The sequence below is a fragment of the Mobula birostris genome, chromosome 10, assembly GCF_030028105.1.
Source record: "Mobula birostris isolate sMobBir1 chromosome 10, sMobBir1.hap1, whole genome shotgun sequence".
NCBI classification, from domain to species: Eukaryota; Metazoa; Chordata; class Chondrichthyes; order Myliobatiformes; family Myliobatidae; genus Mobula; species Mobula birostris.
The window spans coordinates 109,683,038-109,693,063 of NC_092379.1; the positions used below are offsets into that span (position 1 = coordinate 109,683,038).

At 43.6% G+C, this 10,026-nt stretch overlaps 1 pseudogene; it reads right to left on the reverse strand.

The window, feature by feature from the left end:
* Positions 1-339: 339 nt before the first annotated feature.
* On the reverse strand, positions 340-4,543 carry LOC140203731 (craniofacial development protein 2-like; annotated as a pseudogene).
* Positions 4,544-10,026: the final 5,483 nt, after the last annotated feature.

Consider the following 10,026-nt stretch of genomic DNA (forward strand, 5'->3'; position numbering starts at 1 on the left):
CTGGACATGCCCTTTTCTCACTGTTACCCTCAGGTAGGAGATACAGACGCCTGAAGGCACAGTCAGCGATTCTGGAACAGCTTCTTCCCCTCTGCCATCCAATTCCTAAATGGACATTGACCCCATAAACACTACCTCACTTTTTTAATGTATTATTTCTGTTTTTTTTGCACAATTTTTAATATATTCAGTATAAGTATACTGTAATTGATTTACTTATTTATTTTTTTTTCTATATTGTGTATTGCATTGAACTGCTGCTGCTAAGTTAACAAATTTCATGACACATGCCGGTGATAATAAACCTGAATCTGGTCATAGTCTGAAACAGCAAAAGACTTAGCTGATAGATTTAGGTCTCTGCAATTGAATGGATGAGCCAAAAAAACATTTGATATTGAATTTTTGAGTCTCATTGTTGTCAAACTATTATGAATGTCATTGTGATACACTGAATTTTCTATTGACTGTGACAGTTCAGAAAGCCACCGTAATCTCTTGACATGAGGAAGACACTCCAAGGTTGCATGAATTTCTCAAGAATGGGAAAGACCAGGATTCAGTGAGACTATTTTACTTGTCTCCCTTTTAAGGCAGGATTGGAAGTAGCTTCTTGTTTAGACACAGAAGACATTTGATATGCAAAAGCCATGTCAATGATAAGAGCGACACACAAAATGCTGGAGGAACTCAGCAGGCCTGGCAGCATCAATGTATAGTCAACGTTTCAGGCTGAGACCCTTCATCAGGACTGGAGGAAAAAAGATGAGTCAGAATTATAAGGTCGGGGGAGGAGAGGAAGAAGCACAAGGTGATAGGTGAAACCAGGAGGGGGAGGGGTGAAGTAAAGAGCTTGGAAGTTGATTGGTGAAAGAGATACAGGGCTGCAGAAGGGGAAAATCTTGTAGGAGAGGACAGGCAACCATGGAAGAAAGAAAAGGATGAACAGCCCAGAGGGAGGAGATGGGCAGGTAAGGAGATAAGGTGAGAGATGGGAATGGAGAATGGTGAAGGGCCGAGGGGGCATTACTGGAAGTTCGAGAAATCAATGTTCATGCTATCAGGTTGGAGGCTACCCAGGGAGAATATCAAGTGTTGCTCCTCTATCCTGAGTGTGGGCTCATCATGATAGAAGAGGCCATGGACTGACATGTCAGAATGGGAATGGGAAAGGAATTAAAATGGGTGGCCACTGGGAGATCCCACTTTTCTGGCGGACTCCCAATCTATGTCAGGTCTCACCGATACGTAGGAGGCCACACCGGGAGCGCCAGATACAGTATATGACCTCAACAGACTCACAGGCGAAGTGTCGCCTCTCCTGAAAGGACTGTTTGGGACCCTGAATGGTAGTGAGGGAGGAGATACAGGGGCAGCTGAAGCACTTCTTCACTGGAAGACTGAGGCCCCAATCCCAAAAGAGTTTGTGTTGTAACTCTTGACTGAATTAACAGCATGTTAAGATGACTACTACTACTATGTCAACTCAGGCCTAGGGGGCCGGCGTCGGGCACGATGACGGACTCTCCACTTCTCCCTCTCCCTCATCAGTGTGTTCAGTTCATCTACATTAGCCGCGCCGCTGTCTTCTAGGAGTGTGTTGACCATAGTCTTGGGAGGGCGCCCAGGGTTCATCCTCCCATGCTTGAGCTCCCATATGATGACTAGGCTGGCAGGTAGCTCGGGGTGCCCCACTAGTTGCAGTCTTCTCGCCTCAATTTTGGTGGAGAGCATTGGTAGGTCGTTATAGAGCTCAACGTTCGTCATGTGCTGTTGCCAACTCACATCAAGAGCCATACGGAGCATTCGTGTATAGCAACCATCTAGAGACTTTCGCATCGTCTTGGTGACTGTCCACGTCTCACATCTGTATGTGAGAATGGACTCTATGACTGCGATGAAAATCCTCTTTTTAAGCCCTCTGGTCAGGTTTGACTTCCAGATTTCCTTCATGTCATTCATAGCCCTCCATGCCAACGCCTTCCGTATCTTTATGTCCTTCTCCGAACTCATCATTCTTGACCCAATGTACTTGTAGTCAAAGACTTTCTTAATGGTATCATTCTCTACAGTCTTGAGAGTACCTTCATTGCAGTTAAACGCCATGTACTCTGTCTTTTTAGCATTTAGGTGAAGTCCAACTTTATTGCATTCTATTTCCACTTTTGTCAGTAGCTGCTGTGCTTCCTCCGTCTGGTCAGAAAGCAGGGCTATGTCATCTGCAAAATCGAGATCTGTGAGTGTAACTGGTCTGACCCTTTTGGTTCTTCCTGGTTTTATGGTAAAACCGAGCTTGTCATGATCTTTGGTAGCTTGTCGCAGAGCATAATCAAGGATGATTATAAAGATGTAGGGTGCCAGAGTGTCTCCTTGCAGCACTCCAGCTAGGAGCTCGAACACTGCTGTTTCTCCATCTGGTGATACAACGTTCGCCATGGTTTTGGTATAGCTGGACTCTATTGCTCTCAGTAGATGGTCTGGCACTCCGTAAGCTTTCAGGATCTTCAGCATTTTACCTCGGTGAATGGAGTCAAAAGCTTTGCGAAAATTGATGTAAGTAAGCACGGCTGGTAGGTTGTTCTTCTTGACTTCCTCGATGATCCTACGGAGAGCAAGTATTTGCATTACTGTTGTGCACTTCTGCCAAAAACCATTCTGATTGAATCTTAGCTTAGGGTCAATGGCGGTGCGAATCCTGTTCAAGATCATCCGATTGTGTAACTTTGCTAAGATGCAGGTCAAGCTGATACCGCAATAGTTATCTGTCTTTGTGAGAGATCCAGTCTTGGGGACTGGGATAATGTTTGAGAGTGACCACTGTTCTGGTTTGTCGCCTTTCATCAGTGCTGTATTACATATGTCCAGCAAGATGTCGTCCAGGTCGCAGTTCTTCAGGACATCTGGTGGTACCCCATCTGGTCCAGCACTCCTGCCCTGTTTGAGTGCATATTCGGCCTTCTTCAGTTCCTCAATGGTGAATGGGCAGTCATCGATGTCAACTTGCGTTAGTATCGTGGGTATGTCCTCTTCTTCCTCCATGATCGTTGGAGGGCTTCCCAGCAGATTCTTAAAGTGTGTAAACCATGTCAGGACACGGTCCTCTGCCGTTTTACCACTTATTTGACCTAATGGGGACATCTTCCGTCTAGTGATCTCATTGACTAGGCGCCATGCTTCTCCATGCTGCATGTCTTCATTAGCAGCTTCTATCTCTCTAATCCCCTCAGCTAGTTCCTCTTCCTTCAGTCAGTCGTAGGTGGCAAAGAGATCCTTCTTTGCTGTCTTGAACTTGTCTCTTAGCTCTTCTGTTTTGCTCCTTCTAAGTTTGGCATGACAAGCATTGACCACACTTCTTGCTGCGACGACGTCAGGATGTTTCGAGATCCGACTCTTCTTGATTCGCTTCACAGTAGGCAAACTCTTTGTTGCATCTGTGTGTGCGTCTATGAGACGTTGATAGCGGTCGGTGGTAGTCTCTTCCTCCCCCCTTTCCAGTGGGCCGAAGCGATTTCTCACCTCCACTGTGTATTGGGCTTGAAGAATAGGTTGTGAGGAGAATGCCTTCCAGTCTACCTTCTCCTTGGGACCTGTGGCTTTGGGTTGCCGCAGGCTCAGTCTCACTTGCATTGACACTGCTCTGTGATCAGAACTCACCGAGTTGAAGGTGCTGTAGGCTTCTGTGTTGATCACACAATTACGTCATTTTGTTCTTATGAGGATGTATTCGAGCTGTTTTGCTGTAGATGGAGGCTCTGTTTTCATATGTCCACAGTTTACCAGCTCGCTTCATGAATGGTGTGTTGGCGGCAATGAGACTGTGTTCCTGGATGAAATCAACTAGGTATTGTCCATTTCTGTTGGTAAAGTCTTGGTGTGAGTATGGAACATCTTCCAGTCTGGCCTGGACATTAAAATCGCCGAGCACAACCAGGAAGTTATGTGCCGGTATTGAAGTGACAGCTTCGTGAAGTTTACTGTAGAAGGCCTCCACCTCCTTCTCTTCACTGCAGTTGTGCGGGGAGTAACAGATGATGACAGAGGTCGCTGGGTTTCCGTCAAATTCCGCAGTAAGGATTCTGTCACTGACTGAGACTACGCCCCTCAGTGCCTCCTTCGCCTTGTGGTTCAACATCAGCCCTACTCCACCTTGTGCTGACATCGTCGTCAGCTCTCTCCATGTGGACGAGGTGATGAGGTGCATCCCTTCTACCTCTGTGAACCTTATCTCTTCGTCAGGCTGTACATGATGGTGTTCTTGTATCTCCAGGATGAAGATCTTGTATCTGCTTGCCTGTGATGCCAACTCTGTGCATCGAGGCAAGAGGCGGATGGTGTCTGCGTTGAAGGTTGAGATGATCGTTTTTACCTTACAACGCAAAAGAGGCGCAGTTCGCTCGGCCCCCCTGTCGGACTCAACCCTCCCCGTGGGGTTTGAGGTTGCATCTTCATACTGCCTGTCTAGGCCAGGGTCTGGGTGTTCCGCAGAGTTCCTGAGCACTCCCGGCTCTGGAAGTATAGGGTTTGTTGGGTTGTCTGTCATCATAGTGCCTTACAAGGCGCGAAACGGAAGACTGTGTGGTGCGCCACTCCTCACACAGACAGTAGGTGGCTGTTGACTCACAAAGAGTTCATCCGCCCTTTGACAGGTTTTGGTGTTAGTCCTGCTGGGTGCCTACACACCCTCCTCCCCGGTTAACCGAAGTGAACCAGGGGGTGTGCCGGTTGAGTCGTTGACAACCCGACTCGGGACAGGTAGTACTGGGCTACGTAGTGCCAGCAGCAAGGCAAGGCCCTGACCTGGCCCAATGAAGATGAAGTTAAGATGAAGTTTTAGGATAACATGGGAAGCTTAAGGGATAATAGTATTAATCATTTGGAATGATCTTGCCACAATGGAAGGCTAAGTTTACCACAATTCACAACGTTAGTGATAATGCAGAATATTAATATCTATTTTGCAAGGAGTTATTTACTATAGTACCTACATAGTGATTATGTTCACAGCTTTCCTCTTTGAGAACAAATAGTAGAATTTTACTGGTTAGCTTAAAGATAGTCTGAAGACAAAGTGAAGACTGAAGGGTGTTATTGTAGTACATAGATTGTACTCAATGTTTCTAAAGCTGCTATTAATCTGCCCAGCGCACACACTACTGCTCCTGGCAGGCCTATGTCCAGCTCTTCTGTTTTGGAACTGAACTTTCTCTCCTCATTTTTTTAAACTTACTCTGGAATTTTAGGTATTGACCAAATTATGCAATACCTTTAAAATCCTTAATGAAATTGCAGAATTCATTCTCACCCTCCAGGAATTAGACACAGGCTTTGAGATAGCCAGTGATACATGCTCCATAATAATTCTGGACTCACTGACTCCCTGTTCTTGGGTTGATTAAAATAAAGTCTTTAAAGGGAGTTGAAGCAGGAACCTCTAATCATATCGCTTATGGGAGGGACTGCCTAAGAATATATTACTCACGATAGCTTGTGATAATATGCTTGATAACATCGCTAGCATTATCTTTTAGTTTCTGGGAAACCAAAATATCTTTCCATTCATTACATCGAAGGAAAGTTTACTTAAAACCTTAACACCACTAGATTTTACTATAACTTCTGGTGCATAAGATGTTGGACACTCAGGATGTTGAAGAGTCTCTATCCTGCTCTTACTGCACGGCTAGGTCTATCTGAAATTAACCTGCAAACATACCCAAACAACGCCTCTGTGACATGCTTAAAACCACAATGAATTGCTCACTGATTCATCTCCCCAGAGCCTGGAAGAATGGATCTGACTGCAAAAAGGTTATTTTGTGTGCTATAAAAGACAAAAATGGCATCAAAGTTATAAGGAGAAAACAGGAATAATGCATTATAATGATCAGCATGCTTGTAGCAAATATTAGAGCAGGATAAGGCCAATTTTCCTTTTAAGAGATTAAATAGCCGCCTTCTTCTACTTACCATGTATCTATCTTATGGTTGTGTTTCTAGCTGTGAACCAGACAGTGCTTCAGGTAAAAGGGTGTTAGTCAGGTTCAAACTGTTGGTGTTTGAGGTAAAAGTAGAACTCTTGTATGTTCCTAATTATATGGGCCCTTCAGGGCTTGCAGGCCCAGTGCTAGGAATGCTTTTGTGTCTGGTATTTCTCTTCTCAAAGGTTACATCAATCTCCTCTTTAAGCCACTATAATAGCGCAATCTCCAAAGAAAAATGCATTTGTTCACCAGGCACCAGCTTCTCAGCAGGTTTTATAGGGCGTTATTAAATGCTTTGTGATAGTGGAATTCCCAAGTACTTTTCAGATTCTTGGTCTTCACGTCTGTGGGTCAGCACAGAGCTTAGAGCTGTCTCTTTCGTGAGATTTTCTGAAGTACTGAGTCAGCAGAAAAAAGGTTGTGAATGACTTCAGCAACATGCATGATTTCAGCAACTAAATGACTGTAACAGTGGGGTCCTCAAAGAGAATCAATGAAGCTATTGTTAGGAGCTAAAGTCACTTCATCCCTCCTCTGGACAACTTCTACAATGAGTGCACTAATTCTACATGAAAACTCCAGGCCTGAATGCCAGGAGGCATTTCATCTGACCCTGCCCTCAAACAATTTTTGTGTACTGATATCACAAGGATAAAGTCAAAAAATCCAACGTTAGACCAACCCAAACATATACAATTCAGCAGTATGAAATTTCAATCAGTGTTACCAAGAAAACTATAATGTTTCACTTAACCCATCATTTCCCTGCTGTTACTAACAATTAGCAATAGAAAGCAGGGAGTCATACAGCACAGAAAGACCCTTCAATCCTCAGTGTACACTAACCATCAAACACCCAGGTGCTATTTTCTTAGCAGTGCTCAGAGACTTTAAACGCAAAATTGTTCTTCTTTGTATATCTCGCTGTTTCATAGAGCAATACAATTAAATCTTCAGGAAAACATTCCTCCTGGAAAAGTAAATACATTAATACCTAATCTTTGCACCTGCTTCCTACATATAAACATGCAAATGGAAAATGCAATTACTGGATGAATCCATGATCTGGAATAACCTGCATGTTAATTTTTTTAATCTGGTCTTCGCTGATGACACCACTGTTGTGGGCCATATCAAAGATCGTGATGAATCAGCACAGAGGAGAGAGATTGAAAATTTGGCCGAGTGGTGCCATAACAACCTATCACTCAATGCCAGCAAGACCAATGAACTGATTGCAGACAACAGGAGAGGGAAATCAGAGGTCCATGAGCCAGTACTCACTGGAGGATCAGAAGTGGAGAGGGTCAGTAATTTTAAATTCCTGGGTGTCACTATCTCAGAGAACCCGTCCTGGACCCATCATATAAATTTAAGTGCTAAAAAAGCATGACAGCGCCTCAACTTCCTAGGAGTCTGTAGAGATTTGGCATGACATCAAAAACCTTGACAAACTTCTATAGATGTGTAGTGGAAATGCATTGACTGGCTGCAGTACAGCCTGGTATGGGAATACCAATGCCTTTGAGTGGAAAATTCTACAAAAGATAGTGAATTCGGCCCTGTACATCAGGGGTAAAGCCCTATCAACCATTGAGCACGTGTACATGAAACATTGCTGTAGAAAAGCAGCATTCATCAAAGGTTCATTTATTATCAAAGTTTACCACTCTGAAATACTTCAATTCTCCAGGCAGCCATGAAACCAAGAAAGAAAAGAAAGGCAGCATGATCTTTAACCCCCCCAATCCCACCTCCCTGCAAAAAAAAAGAACAGAAATGGAACAGGCACATCAACCCCCTCCTCCCTCCTCCCACACAAAAACCGAGCAAAATGGATCAGACACATTGACCCCTAACTTCCTCATCTCACACAAAAACCAAGCAAAACATATCAGGCACATTGACCCCATATCCCTCCTCCCACCCAAAAAAACAAACAAAACAGATCAGGCACATCGACCCCCCCCCCCCCCCGCTGCCAAATCCTTCCTCTCACATAAAAAAAACAAACAAAATGGATCAGGCACATCAACCACCCAAATCCCTCTTCCTGCAAAAAAAATGAGCAAAACAGATTAGGCATATCGACCCCCAAATCCCTCTTCCCACACAAAAAAAACAAGAAGATCGAGTGAAAAATCGCAGAATATAAAAATCAGATTGAAAAATAGAGTCTATAGTCCAAAGTCCACATCCAAAATGCAGCAAAATACTTGGGCAACACCCTCCAGGTACAGCAGCAGGCTCTCCCCTCTCTGGTACACAGCAACTGTTCAAAAGACAAGTAGTCGGCACTCATCCTCAGCACTCGCTTTGATGCGTCAAACTCCCTTGTCACTTTAATTGGTGAACAATGGAGGCTTTAATTGACGAAATGGGGTCCTGGCCAGAAACATCATAGATCCTCACCACCCAGGCCATGCTCTTTTCTCACTGCTGCCGTCAAGTAAAAGGTACAAGTGTGTCAGGACTCGCACCACCAGGTTCAAGAACAGTTACTACCCCTCAACCATCAGGCTCTTGAACAAAAGGGGATAACTACACTCATTCTATTTCTGGTGTTCCACAACCAATGGCCTCACTTTAAGGACCCTTCATCTTGTTATTTCATGCTGTCATTATTCATTGCTATTTATTAATTTTTGCATTTGCAGAGTTTGTTGTTCATTGATCCTGTTTACAGTTACTGTTCTATTGATTTATTAAGTATGCCCACAGGAAAAGGAATCTCAAGTTTGTATGTACTCTGATAATAAATTTTACTTTGAACTTTGTTACACTTGTTTTTGATCACCCAAATATTTCCCCCAATAAAAATTATATCTAACACTGAAAATCACTAAACATACAGCTCTATCTGATTGATATGAAATAAATTCGTCTCTGGTGGAACACTGCTATCTACTGAATTCATTGCAAATTGATAATTTCATTTCTAATGGAAATGTGAAGCTCTGTCAAATAAAATCATAGGATTAAGCGCAAACCATTTGAGAAGGTGAATCAAAGTATGAAGAAAGAACTGAATTTAAAACAATCACATTCTGCAGGGTTTTCAATTACAGTATATGATGATTCTAAAAAGTGCTGTAAAGATTGGAATCACCATCCAATAAACAAAGTAGTACAGGGACGTACATCTTTCAGCAGTACCTGTCAGAAGGTTGCAGAAGTCAGAACATAGAAAGGCACAGGAACAGGCTATTCGGCCCACAGTGTTGTGCTGAACCCGCTAAAAAGCAAATCAAAACCCCCAAACACTAATCCCTCCTACCTACACTATGCCCATATCCCTCCATCTTCCTCACATCCATGGGCCTATCCGGACGTCTCTTAAAAGCCTCTAATGCATACCAGAGAGCATATTACAGGCATCCACGACTCTCTGAGTGAAAAAACTTACCCGCACATCCCCCTTAAACCTACCCTCTCTTACCTTCAATGCATGCCGTCTGGTATTAGACATTTAAACCCTTGAAAACAGACACTCTCTGTCCACTCTATCTATGCCTCTCATAATCTTGTAAACCCCTATCAGATCTCCTGTCAGCCTCAGCAGCTCCAGAGAAAACAACTCAAGTTTATCCAGCCTCTCGTGATAAACCAGGCAGCATCCTGATGAACCTCTTCTGCACCCTCTCCAAAGCCTCCATATCCTTCCTAAAGTGGGGTGATCAGAACTAAAACACAATACTCCAGATGCAGCCTAACCAGAGTTTTATAAAATTGCAACATAACCTCCTGACTTTTGAACTAATGCCTCAACTAATAAAAACAAGCATTCCATAAGCCTTTACACAAAGGTCAGTGGCATTGTGGATATTGTACAAGGTTGCCAAAGGATACAGTGGGATATAGGTCTGCAGCAGTTATGGATGGAGTTCATTGATCCTGTTTACAGTTACTGTTCTATAGATTTGCTAAATATGCCTGCAGGAAAAAAAGCATCCCAGGGTCGTATGTGGTGACATGTATGTACTCTGGTAATAAATTTTACTTTGAACTTTGAAATGGCAGATGCACTTTGGGAGATCAAATGTAA